At 41.9% G+C, this 20921-nt stretch overlaps 1 long non-coding RNA gene and 2 other non-coding genes across 3 annotated transcripts in view; 2 read left to right on the top strand and 1 right to left on the bottom strand.

Annotated features, from left to right (window-relative positions):
- The window catches only part of LOC138371378 (uncharacterized), a 28569-nt gene extending 24292 nt beyond the window's left edge, over positions 1–4277 (bottom strand). The window contains exon 1 of the long non-coding RNA XR_011230423.1: positions 3849–4277. This is a non-coding gene — a long non-coding RNA (uncharacterized lncRNA). The remainder of the gene's footprint in view (positions 1–3848) is intronic.
- Positions 4278–12218: 7941 nt separating this feature from the next.
- TRNAN-GUU (transfer RNA asparagine (anticodon GUU)) lies at positions 12219–12292 on the top strand. Its single transcript has one exon. It is a non-coding gene; the product is annotated as a tRNA-Asn (tRNA).
- An 8300-nt stretch (positions 12293–20592) lies between these two features.
- Positions 20593–20665, top strand: TRNAV-CAC (transfer RNA valine (anticodon CAC)). The gene has a single exon. It is a non-coding gene; the product is annotated as a tRNA-Val (tRNA).
- Positions 20666–20921: the final 256 nt, after the last annotated feature.

Here is a 20921-nt window from a genome sequence, read left to right as displayed (position 1 = left end):
CCATGACTGTTACATCTAGAAAGGGCAGCTTCCCATCCTTCTCCATCTCGTAAGTGAAACGCAACACAGAATTCTGCTCAAATGCCTCCTTCAGCTCCTGCAGATGTCTGACATCAGGTACCTGTGTAAAAATGTCGTCAACATACCTGCAGTATATGGCCGGTTTCAAGTTCATGTCGACTAAGACTTTTTGCTCGATGGTACCCATGTAGAAGTTTGCAAACAGGACACCTAGGGGAGAACCCATGGCGACCCCATCTACTTGCTTATACATGTGTCCATCCGGGCTCAAGAAAGGTGCCTCTTTAGTACAAGCTTGGAGTAGTTTCCTGAGACTGTTTTCTGGTATGTCAAGAGGAGTACAGACCGGATCACGGTACACTCTGTCCTCTTGACATACCAGAAAATATTCTGAGGAAACTTCTCCAATCTTGTACTAAAGAGGCACCCTTCTTGAGCCCGGATGGGCACATGTATAAGCAAGTAGATGGGGTCGCCATGGGTTCTCCCCTAGGTGTCCTGTTTGCAAACTTCTACATGGGTACCATCGAGCAAAAAGTCTTAGTCGACATGAACTTGAAACCGGCCATATACTGCAGGTATGTTGACGACATTTTTACACAGGTACCTGATGTCAGACATCTGCAGGAGCTGAAGGAGGCATTTGAGCAGAGTTCCATGCTGCGTTTCACTTACGAGATGGAAAAGGATGGGAAACTGCCCTTTCTAGATGTAACAGTCATGGAAAAGAGCGGAGGTTTCCACACTGCAGTCTACACTAAGGAAACGAACATAGGAATGTGCCTAAATGCCAACAGCGACTGCCCAGACAGGTACAAGAGGAGTGTTGTTAACGCATATGTCGACCGTGCTCTCAGCCACAGCTCAGAATGGAAGCAAGTCGACGAAGAACTCTGTAGGGTAAGGCAGGTCCTAGTCAACAACGGCTTCTCCAATGGTTTCGTGGAAGACATCATAAGAAGGAAAGTGAAACGCCATGCAACCTCTGAAGAGACAACTAACACAACACCTATACCCCCTATTAGACTATTTTACAGGAACTTCTTTTCCATAGCCCATAAAACGGAGGAAAGGGTCCTGAAAGATATTGTCAGTAGAAACGTTATCCCTACAGACAAAAAACAGAAGATACAACTGACGATTTACTATAAAACCAGAAAAACGGCCAGCCTACTCGTGAGAAACTCTCCAGACACAAAGCAGAACGCTTTAAAAGAGACCAACGTCGTCTATGCCTTCAAATGCCCTCTTGGGGACTGTAAGCCTAAAAAAAAACAGTATATAGGCAAGACAACAACATCTCTTTCCAGGCGTTTAACGATGCATAAGCAACAGGGCTCCATTAAGGAACATATAATCTCTTCCCACAAACAAACCATCACCAGAGAATCTTAGCAAACAACACAGAAATCATCGATAGATACAGCGATAGCAGGCGGCTTGACGTCTGCGAGGCACTACACATCAAGAAGTCAACACCAGCAATCAACAGCCAATTAATGCACAACTATATTCTACCCACTTCAAGACTCCGCTCCAATATAGAAGTATCAAGAAATATTGACCAATAGGCTTTCTACAATTACTTCCATTCAATACCCATTGTTTCGTGTTCTGTCTTGTGTTTGAATTTAATACCCATTCAATACCCATTGTTTCGTGTTCTGTCTTGTGTTGGAATTTAATACCCATTGAATACCCATTGTTGAAAGTTCGTTTTTCACCTCATCCACCTCACCCAAATGTAGATATAAACCTCGAAGATGTGTAAAGCTCTATTCAGTTTCAGTTGTGGGTTTGTAAACTAAAGTCTTTGAAAATGTAATAAGTTTTACGAAATGCGCTCAAGTGTCGCGTCAGACTAGAAATAAAAATGAATTTTGGAGAATTGATCTTTGAATTACCATCAACAGTGAAAAGAAACATAAGAAAGATCGAGAAAATTCGTGTTAGAATTATTAATCTTACTTTTTCGGTCATATTTAATAATAATAATAATAATAAATATGTATATATATATAAATATATATATATATAAATATATATATATATATATATATATATATATATATAAATATATATATATGTATATATATATATATATATATATATATATATATATATATATATATATATATATATATAGATATATATATATATATATATATATATATATATATATATATATATATATATATATATATATATATATATATATGTACACACACACACTAACTGTACCCGGCCACGTGTTGCTGTGGCTCAGCAACAGATGTGCGTTGCTGAGTCACAGTAACCTTTCCCTGTTTCCCGGGCCTCCCCACCATTCCCTCCCCTTCCTCCTGTCCCCTCGTCCTCCCCACCATTCTTTCCTCCCCGGTCCCTTTGTCCTCCCCACCATTCCCCACTACCGCGTCCCCGTCCTCCTCCTATCAATTCCCCATTCCACTGTACCCTTGTCCTCCCTACCATTCCCTCTTCCCTCGTCTGATGCATTCTCAAATGATCTGATGTTCCCATCAGAAAATTTGGAACATCAAATGGTCTGATGTTCCCTTCACTGAAATATAAAAAAAACAGTTAACAAATGAAAAGAAAAACAATGAAAAATTAAAAAAAAAAGTAAACTATTCTCATGAAATTAACGGTATGGTAAACAACACAGCTTAATTTCAAAGCAATGTCACAGAATAATTAAGTCAAAATGAAAATAAATCGAAATCTATGAAAATTCAATTTATCAATGAAATCGGAAACATTGAATTTGAAACATATTTGGTATAGCTTCGATTGCTCTTACGTTCAATAGATGGCGCTGTTTAAAAAAAAATGTTTTTACCTGTCACAGGTGTGGCATCTATACTTACACTCACGAAATGAATGGTATGGGAAACAACACAGCTCAATTCCAATGCAATGTCACACAAAATAATTAAATCAAAATTAAAATCAAAATCCATGAAAATTCAATTTGTCACTGCAATTGGAAACATTGAAATGGAATTGTAACATGTTTAGTATAGCATGTGCTGCTCTTACGTGCAACAGATGGTGCTGTTTCTTACAAAAAAAAAAGAATGATTTTACCTATCACAGGTGTGGTATCTATATAATAGGTAAATAAAAACATGCGCATATTCGAATGGAACGTTGTATCAGAATTTCAAAGCAATTGGTGAAGAACTTTGGGAGATTACAGCGTGTATTGCTCCTACATCCAACAGATGGCACTGTTTTTCAAAATAAGCATCTTTTTTCCTGTCACAGGTGAGGCATGTATATAGTAGGTATATAAAAACACCTGCCTATTCAAATGCCACGTTGTATCGAAATTTCAAAGCAAACGGTAAAGAGGTTTAGAAGATTTCTCACATGAAAAGCAGTTTAAAAAAAAAATCCGTCAAAGACGTGATATCAATATAGTATGTATATAAATACCTGCTCGTATGCAAACTGAACATTGTGTGAAAATTTCAAAGCAATCAGTGAAGAACTTTCGGAGATTAGCGATTTTTAACAAACGAACATTTCCATTTTTATTTATATAGATTATATAGGCTAATGTTCACACCCCAACAATGCCATAGGCATATAATTCACCCTAACAATTTCATAGGCCCAAGTCCACACCCCAACAATTCTCTAGGCCAGTCCCCAACCGAACAATTCAATAGGCCTATATCCAAACCTGAATATATAATTCACCCCAACAATTCCTTAGGCCCATGTCCACCCCCTCAACAATTGTATAGGTCTATTTCCACACACCAACAATTGCATGTTGAGGTGTAAGACAATGGTGGAGCAGAAAGTACTCCAGTACTTACGGAGGATGATGAGAGTGCGAGGAACAAGGTGGTCAGGTGGAGCCAGTGACTCCTTCCTTCAACAGTTTTGTCTCTCCCTCGTGGTATATCCTCAATGTCTTCAGTGGTGTGGCCTCACCACACACTTACACTGCCGTAAGTGTCCTGAGAGTACTGTGGGAGGGACAATTTGGCGGGTATTGTGGACACAGGTGACCGTCTCTAAGACAGTGAGGAGCGTCAGTGTTATCTTCTTCATGATGGTAGCTGCAGTTCTTATCAGAGTTGTTATCTTGTTGTTGGTGGTGATTAAGTGGCGACATTGTTATCAGTTGAGGAGCGGCAGTATTATCTCACGGGTCGTCGTCAACATCTCGTGTAGCAGCTTGCTGTTGTTGTGATGACGTCACTCGCTCGCTTGCCCGCCATCTTGCTCCGTACATTTTCTTTGGTTACTGATCTTTCCCGAAACTGACTTTTTAATTTTGTTTATTTATATACACAGGAGTTTATTTATTTATATATATACAAGAAGGTGCAATGGGTTTATGAGAGTACATAACATTGATGTTTTTACATTCTTGTAAAGCCACTAGCACACACAGCATTTCGGGCAGGTCCTTAATTCGATAATTTTAAAACATTTTCGGGTTCCACTGACTGACTATCTTGTCACTCAATCTTCTACTGAATAGGTTCCAACGACGCAGCACTGAATCACTCATTAAAATATTTGTTAAAAATTTAAATTTTATCAGATCAATCTGGTAGTGGTTTTAAAATAAGCGCCTTTAGATTGCACACAATTTGATACCAAAATGAAAGATATAACATGAAACTTGATATCCGAACACTTGAAAGATTACAAATAGGCTTTTGGTCAAAATATTAAAATATTTGTTAAAATTCTATTTATTGTTCTATTATCTTGGGACTAGTTTTAAAATGCGCGCCTTTTTATTGCGAACAATTTGATACCAAAATGAAAGACGTAACACGAAATTTGATGTTATCAAATTGAACGAGTATACACATTAGGTTGCAGTGTACAAATTGGTGCTCGTTCACGAGTAACTTTACGCTTTTCTGCGGGGAGACACGCCAGGCTTTTGTACATTACATTCATACATATCTGTAGCGAATTTAATTGCGAACACAATGATACCAAAACGAGCGACGTAGCACGAGAATTAAGGTGAGAAAAGTGGAACGAGAATGCACATGTTACTGATTTTGTGCGTTTTTGCCGACTTTAGGCTTTGCTGTTGGGAGTCACGCTAGGCTTTTGGAGTTATATTTATACACACCTGTAGAGAATTTAATTGCGAACACAATGATACCAAAACGAGCGACGTAGTACGAGAATTAAGGTGAGAAAGCTGGAACGAGTATACACATTTGGGTGTCACCGCGCGCATACCCGCACGCCGAGGCACATGACCCCTATGTCAACCGCGCGCCTGCCCGGAACGCGAAAGTGTTTAAGTAGGTAAATTGTAGCAAAATTGAGAAAAGTTAACAGGAACATTGTAAGAAAATTTTAAGAAAATTAGTAGGTACATTTTAGTAAAATTTGAGGATTATTTCTAGGTACATTGTAGCATAATTTGAAGATTATTTCTAAGTACATCGTAGTAAAATTTGCGTTCAACATAACAACAATGGTATATGTTAATGGCAGTGATTACAACGGTGAAGTTATAGGGCTTAGAATCATTTTGGGGCAGCACACGATACAGTGCGAGTGTGAAGCACTAGGTAGAAAATTATGAAGATCAAATTTGGTACTTTTGGTGTTACTTTTAAATAAGCGGTAGGATGGACAGCTTTTTAATTCGTTAGGGAGTGAGTTCTATAGACCTATGTCCCATTATTTCAATAGAGTGCTTATACAGAGTTAGTTTGACTCTGGGGATATAAAAGATATTTATTTCTGGTGTGGTAATAATGGGTTCTATTACATCTGTCAAAGGAAAGTTTCAGATCAGGGTTTGCATCTAGGAACAAGACTTTTTACATGTAAATGGTTTTAGTTTAGTTCATTTATTATGCACTCAATACCCATCCTGAGGGCGGTAGTGGAGAGTGTTACAGAGGCACACAATAGGCTCAGGAACCGAGCCCCAAAATTCATATAGCTAAGCTAGTTACAATCTTGATGAACTAGTTACAAAATTCAATGCACATCGTCACATCAACAATGGGCTCGAGACCTACCACAAGTACAGTTTCTAATTTAAGCAACTGGCATATGTGGAGGGCTAGTGTCACAGTTGGTATGTTTGTCCTGCACACCGTCCCCATCCAATAAGCAGCAGTGGATTGGTTACAATCTCTCAGATAATACCTACAGTTAGCAAACTGGGGATATTTGGCCAAGACTTCTGGCAGTTGATCACTTTGAATGATATATTTACACATCTCTAACATTTATTATAGAGTTGTCTCTGAACTCACGTATCTTTTCGCACTCCATCACAGTGTTGGGATCGAACTGTCGAAAACCCAACACATTTAAAATACGTTTGTTCCGAGTGTTTTTCTTATGCTTTGTAATATAATGGGGTACATTAATTTTTTCAGGTGTCAGCCTCAGCACGACCTATTGTCAGGTGCGACACACGTGGTGCCGAGGTTTGACAAAGGACAAGAAAGTTTTGGAAAAGACTGCATCATGGATATATTCGGCTATATCACGAAATACATAATAGAGTACATTATATACAATATAATACATGTATATATGTTAAGGGGGCGTCAGAGGTTTAGTTGAAAGTTGTTCAATGTCAACCAATATTATTTTACTAGTTGTATATGAAAAGTGCTGAAATTGTCACAAGTTTCAGTACTGCAGCGTAAATAGAAAGGGAGATTTTTTTTTGTTTTGTTTTTTTCAACGTTTTTTTTACACATTTTCAAGTCCACACTTCAGAACACACGTTTCAGATATAATTATTCTGTGACACTTTTCTGACACATTAGCATATAATAAAGGATTGAGGGCTTTAGAATTTCCAAAACATCTTTAGTTTTCCTAATACAAATGTTCAAAGTTCGCCAAAAATTTTCTGCAAATATGGCATGTTTATTGCTATTATAAAATCAATAAATGAACTTAGAGAAAAATGAAAGCCCCCCCAATGTAGAGACATACCCTCCACATATACTGTGTAAGTTTCATGTAAATTGAATACAAAATGAATCAGTTTTGTAAAAGTTTGTGTCAATTGAAAAAAAAAAAACAGAAATGAATAAAGTCTAAGGTTCTAAAATCTGTGGCTGAGGTTGACATCAACCAATTTTCTCCAAAATTGGCATCCTTACAGATAGGCTTACGTACAGTCAGGTGTGTAAGTTTGATGCAAATCGCCCGGAAAAAAAAAAAAATCTTTTTTTCAAATTAAACTAATTATAATATTTGTTTAATATATGCTATTGTGATAGCAAAGAGTCGTAGCTATGATTTCAGTTGACACTTTTGATTGATAATCGATTTGACCATTTTGGCATAATTTTCACAACTACTTCAATATTTTTTTTCTCCCTTCCTATTTATGCTACAATGCTGAAACTTGGACCAGATGAAACACTTTTCATATAGAACTTGACAAAAAAGTTTTATTAAAATCGATCGAGTTTCCATTTATTGCATTTGCGTGTTACCTCAACGCCGACCTCTAAATATAGAAAACGGTGACTTCCACAACCTCAAAGACGTCTACCATGCCGCTAGGTCCTCGCGTCCTTTTCCTTGGTGAGGGTGGAGCATACTGTAACAGTTGGGTTCAGCTGGTCACACACACACACACACGTGACGACTGGATGTCGACGGGATGGAAGGGAGTAGATTTCTATTCGGTTCAATCTCCGACCAGCACTCATTGCCTCGCCCGATGATTCTGATTGGCTAACAGACTTTCCCGCCACCGGACGAGCCATACCGTGCTGACTGTTAACGACCTTCACGGTCGTTAACCTTGTTCTTCCTGTAATATTGAAAGCATTACTATTAATAAATAACAATGCCTTTTTATGCGACGCAATAACACGATAAGGCATTTGTGGGGTGTTTCTTTTTTGCTTTCACGACTGCAATGCGTACGTCGCCAATGTACATGTGGCAGACGCTTCACGAAACTGTCGGAATTAGCAGAATAGAAAATACGAGAGCAACCGTACAGGGCCTGGGAGCAAGGTCGAGTTAGAGTCCTTGAGGGTCTCTTCTCAGACTAGCCTCACCTGGTCCTGCTCCACGTTGATCGTTGGAATCTCCTCAATGATTTAACACTTTAAGGGACTCCTAGGGTCCTCATCACATTTATAGATTAGTGAATATAGGCAACTCGGTGTTGAAGACACTTAGAGCTGAAGGCTTCAGTATTTGATTGGCAGTATTCAGAAGTGGTTCAATGGAAACACCGCATAAAGCTTAACAGTAGTTTATTTACTAACTTAACCACTAATACAAAGGGTGCTTGATTTACTTTAGATTGGCGTCAGCAAAGCTATGGTTATATTAGCGAGACTCTTGACGTCTAGCTAAACGACTCGGATCCACTCGTGGAGAAACACCTAACTTAACACAGTTGACAGCCAATCACTAACACGGCAACCTAACTGCTGGTGTGGAGAGGGATCACAAGAGTTCCAACCGGATACTCGGTAATGATGATATGCAATAAATCAACAACTACACTGTCAATGGGACAGACAATAACATGCACAATAATATTATCACACAATAACTAAATGTGTGGTGTATGTTAAGCTCACATTCACAGACTAGTGAAATGCCGTGATACCACACAGATAAACAGACATTCACCGTCGATTCACCTATGACTTGTGACAGGTATGAGAAGGTGAGAACTGTGGTTGATCCCTCAGATCAACACAGACACAATAAAACAAGGACAAGATCTTGTACTTACAGATGGGTACCTTTCCTTACTCACTCACTCACTCAGGCACATTTATACAAGCACTCGTAGGTGGCCTGACAGCTGGTTTCGCTCGTAGACAAGGAGGGTACTTGCAGTAGGGCGGGCTGTATGCTTAACAGACAGACACCCGCACACACACTGGCGCTGGCGATGAGTAAGGTGGTGACGTCACGTAGTAGTGAGGGCGGCGGCGGGCGCCTCGAGGTACTGAGGTACTGGGGTACTGGGGTACACGCTCGTGGCGGCTGGCGGCGGCTGTGGTACCATGCAGGTACACTTGTGGTAAAGTCACACACACGTTACTTAGGCGGCGGCACTGCCATAGTTCACTCTAAGTCACTCACAACGATCTTTGTCACCAGGGGTTACCTGATACCAGTCTGTTTCGCTCTGGACATTTGTCACTTTAGGCTTCTGAATAATATATTCACACCCGTGATTCTGGGCGAGTGTGTTGTATATTCTTCAGATGCTGAGTTAACTTGACGGTGAGGAATAGACGGTGTTCAGTCTATTGGCCGGTAGAACAGAACACGTCCTCTAGGTTTGGTGTCCCTCACTTGAATGGTTTTTGAAGGGGTGCCGGGCATCTTGTGGCACACAACACAAAAAGAGTTACAATTTGACCAATAGCATTGCAGCAAATGGGCGGGAACCAATCATATTAGCTCGTTCGATGAGCAGTAGGAGAAGTGACGTCATGAACACGTCACGAACACGTCATAGCTGTTATTTGCCATCGCGCCGGTTGACCCCAGAGGTCAGACGGTCTGGCGTCTACCCTCTGTCTCTCACGCGGGCACCAGCCATGTACTCACTGACCCTTCGGTGGTAAGTATGCTTAACTACCTGTATCTACTTCCTGCCTGGACATACGGCGGCCTCCGTATTATGAAAGTGTTCCTGGTTAAGTGGGCATTCTGGAGATACCCAACATGCCAGGTCACTATCCAGGATTAAGAGAGATAGGCTTGTGCACAAGATCGGTGCACTGTGCACAGCAATGAGCCATTCCAGTCAGCTGTGGGAGAATCTTGAGAGACACTCTCTCACAATTGCCCTTTGGGTGGAAAAACGTTTTTTCATATATTTTGACTTGATTGATTGATAAAGATTAAGCTTTCCTAAAGGTTGCTCGGGCATGAATAGCCCGTAAGAGGAGGCTCGGGCTCTTGCGAGGCATTACCAGTACCAATATTTAGCTGATACTAGAGCTGTGTGGATGGATGGCGGGGTGTGATGGTAACCTGTTGAGCTTGATTAAGCTGTTGCATCATGTATATGTTACATGCGACTTTTAAAAGAAGTGGTCTGGATTCACTAAATCCTCCAATTTGTTCAGTATTTTATAAGTTTCTATGGGAGCCGCCATGTCGCTTCTGGCTTGCTGTGTTAGTCCTGTGGCCCTCAACCGTTCCTGGTATGGGAGCCAACAGGCCCCGTCTGGCTTGCTGTGTTAATCCTGGGGCCCTCAACCGTTCCTGGTATGGGAGCCACCATGCCCCGTCTGGCTTGCTGTGTTAATCCTGGGGCCCTTAACCGTTCCTGGTATGGGAGCCACCATGCCCCGTCTGGCTTGCTGTGTTAGTCCTGGGGCCCTCAACCGTTCCTGGTATGGGAGCCACCATGCCCCGTCTGGCATGCTGTGTTAATCCTGGGGCCCTCAACCGTTCCTGGTATGGGAGCCACCATGCCCCGTCTGGCTTGCTGTGTTAGTCCTGGGGCCCTTAACCGTTCCTGGTATGGGAGCCACCATGCCCCGTCTGGCTTGCTGTGTTAGTCCTGGGGCCCTCAACCGTTCCTGGTATGGGAGCCACCATGCCCCGTCTGGCTTGCTGTGTTAGTCCTGGGGCCCTCAACCGTTCCTGGTATGGGAGCCACCATGCCACGTCTGGCTTGCTGTGTTAGTCCTGGGGCCCTCAACCGTTCCTGGTATGGGAGCCACCATGCCCCGTCTGGCTTGCTGTGTTAGTCCTGGGGCCCTAAACCGTTCCTGGTATGGGAGCCACCATGTCCCGTCTGGCTTGCTGTGTTAATCCTGGGGCCCTCAACCGTTCCTGGTATGGGAGCCGCCATGCCACGTCTGGCTTGCTGTGTTAGTCCTGGGGCCCTCAACCGTTCCTGGTATGGGAGCCACCATGCCCCGTCTGGCTTGCTGTGTTAGTCCTGGGGCCCTCAACCGTTCCTGGTATGGGAGCCACCATGCCCCGTCTGGCTTGCTGTGTTAGTCCTGGGGCCCTCAACCGTTCCTGGTATGGGAGCCGATATAGTTCTGAGAGGCTTTTCGTCGCTCTGCGATGTACTTTCTCCACAGCAGATATGTTGTGAAGCTGAGGCCTCTATGCTTGATACAGCAGTCCAAATGTGGCCGCACCAGAGATGTTTACAGTTCAATAACTTTATTTTCCTTGAAAATAAAGTTGACTTTCTTATTATAGTTCCCAATTGGTGTGCATCTTTCAATGACTGGTCACCGTGCATGCAGTCCCCGTGGCGCAGTGGTGAAACACTAGTCCCCGCACTTCGCGAATAATTTAGTCTGGGTTCGTATCCTGGCCGGGGAGGATTGACTAGGTTCTAATCCTTAACTGTACGCCTCTCTTCACCCAGCAGTCAAACGATCTGGCGGGTCATATTTGGGTTTTTTAATTAAGATTAATATTAATCTTAGTTAATTATCTTGAATTATCTTTATTCTAACTGTATTAGAATAAAGGACCTGCCCGAAACGCTATGCGTGCTAGTGGCTTTACAAGAATGTAAAAAGTGGTGGACCATCCAAGTAGTAGGCGTCCATCTTTCTCAGGAGACTATGGAGTTGCGCTCTGGTTGTCGGTCTGGAGTGGCCTCTCCAGGGCACAAAGCCAGGGTAGGTTGATACGGGGGGAGAAGGTGTCACCCATGCAGCAGGTCCCACTCTCCACAGCGCCGAACGTCTCAATTGGAGAGATAAACACCAATAAGACAGGTTCCAGCGCCGTCGCAGGAACTGTCAGTAAGAGGTTGAAGGCAACAAGGAACTGTCTCCAGGGGGCTCCAGCTCCGGAGTTAACCTCGAAGTTGGTACAAGAAGGCACAGGGACTCCAACCCCAGAGTCTTTTTGTTGTTGTTACTCTTTTTTGTGGGGGGAAAGGAGGAAAATTAGGGAAGAAAGAAAAGGAGGAAACTTAGGAAAAATAGGGGAACCATTGACAAGCTGCCGGCTTCCCGTCTCCGTCGTGACCACTAGACACAAGGTTACTTAGGAATTATCACTATAGGAATTACACTATAGGAATTATCATCATCAGGAAAATATCATCAAAGCAAATGGGGGACCGTCGACAAGCCGCCGGCCTCCTGTCCTCATCGAGGCCACTATTAGTAGCTCCCAAACTCAGATAATTATTACACTTCGATATCTAAGTAGTTCCGCCTTATTACAAATTTGTTTAGTACGTTCCTCGAGCCTCCGTGGCACAATTGGTTAGCGCGTTCGGCTGTTAACCGAAAGGTTGGTGGTTCGAGCCCACCCGGGGGCGATTATTTAGGCCAACTCTAGGGGTTGACCTCAGACAAGACCGACATAACACACTTGACAGCGATGTCACACTTGGCGCCGTGATCCAGCCCGTCCTCCTCAAGTCTGCCAACGTCAACAAACTCTCGCGCGTAAGTGACCTTATCCTAACACAACAGAGAACGGCACAGTATGTCAACGTCGCGACCCATCCTCCTGTTTACACAGTAGTTGTTGTATATGCTCCATAGTACAAACGTTGAAGTACTAAGTCATTACATAATAGTACTTACTAATGACTTTATAGTCTGAATTCTTAATTATAGTCTTAATTATAGACTCTTTATAGTCGGAAGTGAAGTATATAGCACTAATCACTTTATAGTCTGAAAAAATAAAGCTAAAAAAACATATATATTCCTAGGTCTAGCATAGCAGACATATGTACGATATTAGGCCTTAAATAGCGTGTATTAGGCCTAGGAAGGTTCAGTTAGTTAAGGTTGTCTTTGCAACAATAAGAGGATGGGCTGCAGTTTCATGAGCCGCTACCATTTTCTAGTACGACAAATTTTGGTCTCGGGAAGAGTATTCGTCAAAAGGCGCCGTTCTATTAGGAGGACGGGTTGAACATCTACATACCGAGTTTTGGCGGCATAACACAACAATTTAGAAAATAATATATAATTATAAACTGCCTCCCAGTCCTTCGGAGCTCGTCAACTGTTTAATATGTGTAAAGTCGCCAAAGATTGAGATAACATGTTCGTAAGTACTTGCGTAACTGACTGATGAATCTCGGTCCAGACACAAAATATAATTCTTATGCTTGGAATGTTTACATGCAAGAAGAGTTGCTATAGACCTCAACAAACACGACAGATCAGCCTCCAGGGCTGAGTGGATCCCATACTTATCCTGTAGACCCCATGTATACCTATCCTGTGAGCGTTAGTGCCTCCAATACATGTCCTGTTCATGAGTGGTAGTGAACTCATACCCATCGTGTGCAGCAGTGATCACATACTCATGCTATGATGTATGTCATACGCAGCTGGCTGTGCTATGATGTATGTCATACGCAGCTAGCTGCGCACAGTTACCATGATGTATGCATCCCATGCGCAAGATGACGCATGGGATGTCTCCTTGGCGTCGTGGTAAGACGCTCGCCTGGCGTTCCGCGAGCGCTTTGTCCTGAGTTTGTATCCTGGCCGGGGAGGATTTACTGGGCGCAAATCCTTAACTGTAACCTCTGTTTAATTCAACAGTAAAATGGGTACTTGGTTGTAAAAACAATTCTTCGCGGAGTCGTATTCCAGGGAACATAGGATTGAGGACTTACCCGAAACGCTACGCGTACAAGAATATACAGGCTGTACAAGAATGTAAGAACTCTTGAATATATAAATAAATAAAATAAAAATAAAATCCGTACATACTGGAGCGTTACTGCGCAGAAACATTGGTACTTTTATTTATGAAGAAAATATTACCAATTATAATTTTATAAAAGACGTATAAAATGTATCATCCAAATAATATGAGCAGCAGAGTGGCGCAGTGGAAGCGTGCTGGGCCCATAACCCAGAGGTCCGTAGATCGAAACTACGCTCTGCTACGAAATTGTTTTAATGTATAAATAATGTTTTTTTTTCATTACAAATGTAAGTACATAGCAGTACGTCCGCCCGGCCCGAGGCCAGGCTTGACTTGTGAGAGTTTGGTCCACTAGGCTGTTGCTTGGAGCGGCCTGCAGGCCCACATACCCACCACAGCCCGGTTGGTCCGGCACTCCTTGGAGGAATAAATCTAGTTTCCTCATGAAAATGTCCACGGTTGTTCCGGCAATATTTCTTATGCTTGCTGGGAGGATGTTGAACAACCGCGGACCTCTGATGTTTATACAGTGTTCCCTGACTGTGCCTATGGCACCTCTGCTCTTCATTGGTTCTATTCTACATTTTCTTCCATATCGTTCACTCCAGTACGTTGTTATTTTACTGTGTAGATTTGGTACTTGGCTCTCCAGTATCTTCCAGGTGTATATTATTTGATATCTCTCTCGTCTTCTTTCTAGTGAGTACATTTGGAGGGTTTTGAGACGATCCCAATAATTTAGGTGCTTTATTGCGTCTATGCGTGCCGTATATGTTCTCTGTATTCCCTCAATTTCAGCAATCTCTCCTGCTCTGAAGGGGGAAGTGAGTACTGAGCAGTACTCAAGACGGGACAACACAAGTGACTTGAAGAGTACAACCATTGTGATGGGATCCCTGGATTTGAAAGTTCTCGTAATCCATCCTATCATTTTTCTGGCTGTCGGAATATTTGCTTGGTTATGCTCCTTAAACGTTAGGTCGTCAGACATTATTATTCCCAAATCCTTTACATGCTGTTTTCCTACTATGGGTACATTTGATTGTGTTTTGTACTCTGTATTATGTTTAAGGTCCTCATTTTTACCGTACCTGAGTACCTGGAATTTATCACTGTTAAACATCATGTTATTTTCTGATGCCCAGTCGAAAACTTTATTAATATCAGCTTGAAGTTTTTCAATGTCTTCAGCCGAGGTAATTTTCATACTGATTTTTGTGTCATCTGCAAAGGACGATACGAAGCTGTGACTTGTATTTTTGTCTATATCTGATATGAGAATAAGGAAAAGCAGCGGTGCAAGAACTGTACCATGAGGTACAGAGCTTTTAACTGCACTTGGACTAGATTTTATATGGTTGACCGTTACTCGCTGAGTCTGTTTGACAGAAAACTGAGTATCCAGCGTCCTACTTTACAGGTTATTCCCATTGACTTCATTTTGTGTGCTATCACGCCATGGTCACATTTATCGAAAGCCTTTGCGAAGTCCGTGTATATCACATCAGCATTCTGTTTTTCTTCTAATGCCTCAGTGACTTTGTCGTAGTGCTCAAGTAGCTGTACGATCTTCCCGCTCGAAATCCATGTTGGCCTGGGTTGTGAAGGTCATTGGTCTCCATGAAATTGGTGACCTGACTCCTAATCACTCTCTCAAATACTTTTATGATGTGCGATGTTAGTGCAACTGGTCTATAATTCTTTGCCAATGCTTTGCTCCCTCCCTTGTGTAGAGGGGCTATGTCTGCTACTTTAAGTGCATCTGGTATCTCCCCCGTGTCCAAGCTCTTCCTCCACACTATACTGAGTGCCTGTGCTACCGGCACTTTGCATTTCTTTATAAATATTGAATTCCATGAGTCTGGACCTGGGGCCGAGTGCATGGGCATGTTTTCAATTTCTCTTTCAAAATTTAGTGCGCTCGTGTTTATATCAGTTATATTTACAGGGGTTTGAATATCCCGCATAAAGAAATTGTCTGGATCTTCCACCTTCATGTTGTTTATTGGAGTGCTAAACATGTCCTCATACTGCTTTTTTAGGATTTCACTAATTTCTTTGTCATCCTCCGTGTATGAACCTTCACTTGTACAAATAGGTCCAATACTGGCAGTGGTTTTTGCTTTTGATTTCGCATATGAGAAGAAATATTTTGGATTTTTCTTTATTTCCTGAATTGCTTTCTGTTCTAACTGCCTTTCTTCAGTTTCATATGAGTGTTTCAATTTCCGCTCGATTTCTTCAATCTCCCTATTTAAATTATTCCTTCTTTGACGGGAAATTCGTGTCTGCATAAGCAGTTCCGTTATTTTTTTTCTGTGTTTATAGTGTCGTCTGCGTTCTCTTTCTACGTTAGATCTCTTTCTGGCTTTCCTCAAAGGAACATGTTTCATGCAGACTTGATACGCTTCTGAAGTCAGTTTTTATATTCCTTCTGTAGGACTTGTATTACTTAGAACAGTCCCCTATGGAATGTTTGTAAGTTCCCTGTTTATTATCTCCCAGGCTATCCTTTTATTATTAAAATTGAATTTACTGAATAGCCCCTCTCGCTTTATCAACGTTTTAGGTCTATTCTGAGTATTGATGGTCGCTTGCACTTCAATGAGCTTGTGATCTGAGCATGTGGTATCTGATATCGTAATGTCTCTGATAATGTCTTCATTGTTCGTAAAGACCAGATCTAGAATATTTTCATTTCTCGTTGGCTCCGATATCTGCTGATTGAGTGAAAATTTGTCACAGAATCTAAGTAGTTCTCTAATCTGTGGTTGGTTAGGTCCTGATAGATTCCCTGGTATAATATTATTGTTTGCTATTTTCCACCTGAGACTAGGCAAGTTGAAGTCACCTAGGAAGATAATATCAGGTATCGGGTTCTCCAAATTATCAAGGCTATTCTCTATTTTGCTTATCTGTTCTGTGAATTCCTCAGCCGTTGCATCTGGCGGTTTGTATATTAGAATAATCACTAAATTTATTTTCTCTATTTTTAATCCCAGTACCTCTACCACCTCATTTGTAACGTTTAGAAGCTCCGAGCATACAAGGTCTTCCTTAATATACAGACCCACTCCTCCATGTGACCTAATTTTCCTATCACACCTGTATAGGTTATATCCTGGAATCCAGATCTCACTGTCCAACAATTCCCCTGCATAGGTTTCTATGAAAGCTCCAAATACTGCATTTGACTCCGTGAGGAGGCCATTTATGAACTGTACTTTGTTGTTTGTTCTTGTTTTCAGTCCTTGTATGTTGGCAAAGATGAATGAGGTTACTCTATTAGTGATAGTTTGGATGGGAGACTTTTTCGGCAAGCCCATTATGCGTGGACATAATGAATTTGTTCTGACCAGTACTGATTGTTGTAGGGCAGTTGTCTGTCGTAGTTGTAGTTCCCTTTCGGTGGGTAATTGTATCTGTAATTCTGGAATGCAAGTGGATCTGGCATCCAGTTTCATACACTCTCCATGCTGCTCCTTTTGAATTCTCTGTCGGTCTGGTATAAAAAATTTATAGTTTCCTCCAAATTTATTATCCTGTTTGCCACTCTTTATGTAGCGTTCCGTGCCTTTCACGTGAAAGTGTGGGCAGCTGAGGTCATAGCATTTTCTGTCCTCCAGTGAGGTTTGGCACATGTCAGGATGGAAAAACCTACATATTGATCCAAATCGACACTCACCTTTCCTAAGCATATTTAAACATTTTTTGGGATGTTGGTAACTGCATTCTAATCCTTTCTTATTACCAGCATATCTATGTCTGCATAAAATTTGCATAAGTCTGTCCTTCTGTTCTGAATTGCTCTATCGGGAACCGTCGTAGTGTCTGTACCTATCGAGCTGTCAGTGCTGTCTGTTACACTTTCTAGTTTACTGTCATCTACATCCTGGCCTACTGAGTCAGAGTTTACAACTTCCTGAGTTTCAGCCTCAGTTTCATCCCTGACTATATCCTCCGCCCCTTGTATATTAATTTTGTTGTTCCTTTCCCACTCCTTCTGGATGGCTGGTAGGCTTCCAATGAATGATGTTTTCCGATCATGCGTCATGTTATCTAGAAGGTTTTTTAGGATATTCCAAGCTGGCAGGTCGTTTTTACACACCCAGAGCAAGTGGCCAGCTCTCAGTGCCGTAGTGTTACTCACTCCTGTACAAGCCGAATGGAATCTAGTCTTACAGATATAACATTCAATTCCCGTTACCTTCGTCTTTAAGGAGTTGTTACAGTGGCCACAAATTTGTTTATTTACTCCCATTTTGCCTTGTTTTGTTGTATATATCTATATATTTATAATATTATATGTATATTGTATATTTGTAACAAGATATATGTTTATTTGTTCTACTGTATGGTCAGTATTTATCGCACGGTCGAGAGTGAGGGTCTCAGAGGCTGTACAGTTGACACGTTGTATTTGAGAGTCACTGTATGGATCACTTGTTGATGTCAGTCCTTTTAACTCTTTATAAAATTATATGTATATATATTTATATGTTTAATATTTATAATATTATATGTATACCGTATATTTGTAATATTATGTATGTTATTTTGTTCAAACTTTATGGCAGGTACTTAGCGTAGGGTGCGAAGCTGGTCCCCGGTCGGTACAGGTGACCTCTTGTTGTCCCAGGTTGATGTCACCAGTTTCCAGTTACCCGATTTATAACCACTGATGCCGCCTCTTGCCACTATTCTATATTTCTAGTATTCTATATTTATAATATTCACTTCCAACTTATATGTTGTTGTGATACCCGTTCCACATCACTGTTCCACGAATCACCGTTCACTATTTTTTTTCCCTAATACACGCATGTACACAAAGCCTCGTTCACTGGCTCACACGTGGTCTCCCGTTTATTCTCTATTTAACACAAAGTTCTATTGTTAATGACTATTTTCAATTTTTTCCAGCGGGTCACTATGCACTTTGTTATGTCCGTAATCAGTAATCCACGGTAGTAGTCCTAAGAATCCCGGTTAATGTCACGATTTTAACGGAGCGCGCACGGTACGTCTTCCCCCTCCCTCGACCTTGTTTATAGTTTAGTTCAATTAATATGCACCCCATACCTGTCCTTTGGGCGGTAGTGGAAAGAGTTACAGAGGCACATAATGGGCTCATAGGGACTGAACCCCACAATTCATTTACCTGAGCAAGTTAATCTTGCTGAGAGAGTTACAAAATTCAATGCACATCATCACATCAACAATGGGCTCGAGACCGCCAACAAGTACAGTTTCTAAATTAAGCAACTGACATGGTGAGAGCCCTACAGCGAGAAACATTTGTACGCTAACCAACTGTGTTACGGAGGCTACGCTCTCTAAAACCTTACAAATATTTCCTCCTGCTTCTTACCACTCCTTCCCGCCATCGAAAGCCCTAAAAACACTTCCTCCTGCTTCCTCCCGCTCTCTGAAGCGCTAGTAACACTTCCTACCACTCTCTGAACCCATAAAAATACTTCCTCCTGCTCGTTCCCGATCTCTGAAACCCCATTAATATTTCCTTCTGCTACCTCCCACTTCCTCCCGCTCTCTGAAGCCTTAAAAATATTCCCTCTCGCTCTCTCACGGGAGACATCTCCTGTCACGCAGGGTGCAGTCGCACCTCCACAGATCTCCAGTATCAGCTCTTGATACTGGTAATGGCTCAAAAGGGCCACCACTTACGAGCTATTCATGCCCGTGCCACCTTTTGGGTGGCTTCATCTTCATCTTAACACATTCATAAGGGAGACATCTCCCGTCATGCAGGGTGCATTCGCACCTCCACAGATATCCAGTATCAGCTTTTGATACTGGTGATGGCTCAAAAGGGCCACTACTTACGGGCTATTCATGCTCGTGCCACCTTTTGAGTGGCTTAATCTTCATCAATCAATCGCTCTCTGAAGCCTTACAAATTATTTCTCCTGCTTCCTGCCACTCGCTCCCGCTCTCTGAAGCCCTAATAACAATTCCTTCCGCTCTCCGAATCCCTAAAAATACTTCCTCCTATTTCCTCCCGTTCTCTGAAGCCTTAAAAACACTTCCTTTTGCTTCCTGAAGCCCTAAAATCAGTTTTTCCTGCTTTTTCCCGCTCGCTCCCTTTCTCTGAACCCTTAAAAACACCTGCTCCCGCACTCTGAGACCCTAATATCACTTCCTTCTGCTTCCTATAACAAATTAAATGTTCCAGAGATGTGTAAATATTTAATTCAAAATGATCTGCTATCCACCGCTGCCCACTGGAGGGGGGTTCTGGCGTTCCGCGAGCGCTGTCATGGGTTCGTATCCTGGCCGGGGAGGATTTACTGGCCGCAATTCCTTAACTGTAGCCTCTGTTTAACGCAACAGTAAAATGTGTACTTGGATGAAAAAACGATTCTTCGAGGCAGGGGATCGTATTCCAGGGACCTGCCCGAAACGCTACGCGTACTAGTGACTGCACAAGAATGTAACAACTCTTGTATATATCTAAAAAAAAAAAAAAAAAAATTGTGACACTAGCTCTCCACATGTCAGTTGCTTAATTTAGAAACCGTACTTGTGGTCAATCACGAACCCATTTATGATGTGACGACTTATACTGAATTTTGTAACTAGTTATCAAGATTTGAACTTGCTTAACTAAGTGAATTGTGGGGTTCAGTCCCTGAGCCCATTATGTGCTTCTGTAACTCCTTCTACCTCCCACAAGATGGGTATGGGGTGCATAATAAGTGAACTAAACTAAACTAAACCTCTCATGTTATCGTGACGTCATACACTCCGTACACACATAAAACAGGATTTTCTCTCTATTTTCGTTATTAAACCTTGTTTAATTTATATAATTACTCAAGCAATGTGTTTTGATCATATTATATCGCTGAAGAAAAACTATGTGCATCTTTGGTAGCAATTAACCGGATTTGGTCCATATAATAACAGGTCGCTATACTTCAGGTTTCCGTAGTGTAGTGGTTATCACGTGCGCCTCACACGCGCAAGGTCCCCGGTTCGATCCCGGGCGGAAACATTTGACTTTTTAAATGTTTGTTTTCATAACCTATTGAAATAAACTCAAAGTGTCCGACCACTTGGGTCGGACGGTAGAGCGACGGTCTCGCTTTTGCAGGTCGGCGTTCAATCCCCGACCGAGCAAGTGGTTGGGTACCATTCCTTTCCTCCATCCCATCCCAAATCCTTATCCTGACCCCTTCCCAGTGCTATATAGTTGTAATGGCTTGGCGCTTTCCCCCCTGATAGTTCCCTTCCCTTCCCTTCAAAGAGCT

This window comes from Procambarus clarkii, chromosome 35 (genome assembly GCF_040958095.1).
Source record: "Procambarus clarkii isolate CNS0578487 chromosome 35, FALCON_Pclarkii_2.0, whole genome shotgun sequence".
Classification (NCBI taxonomy): Eukaryota; Metazoa; Arthropoda; class Malacostraca; order Decapoda; family Cambaridae; genus Procambarus; species Procambarus clarkii.
Note: the sequence above shows the minus strand (reverse complement) of the source record. Positions and strands in the feature narration are given on the sequence as shown.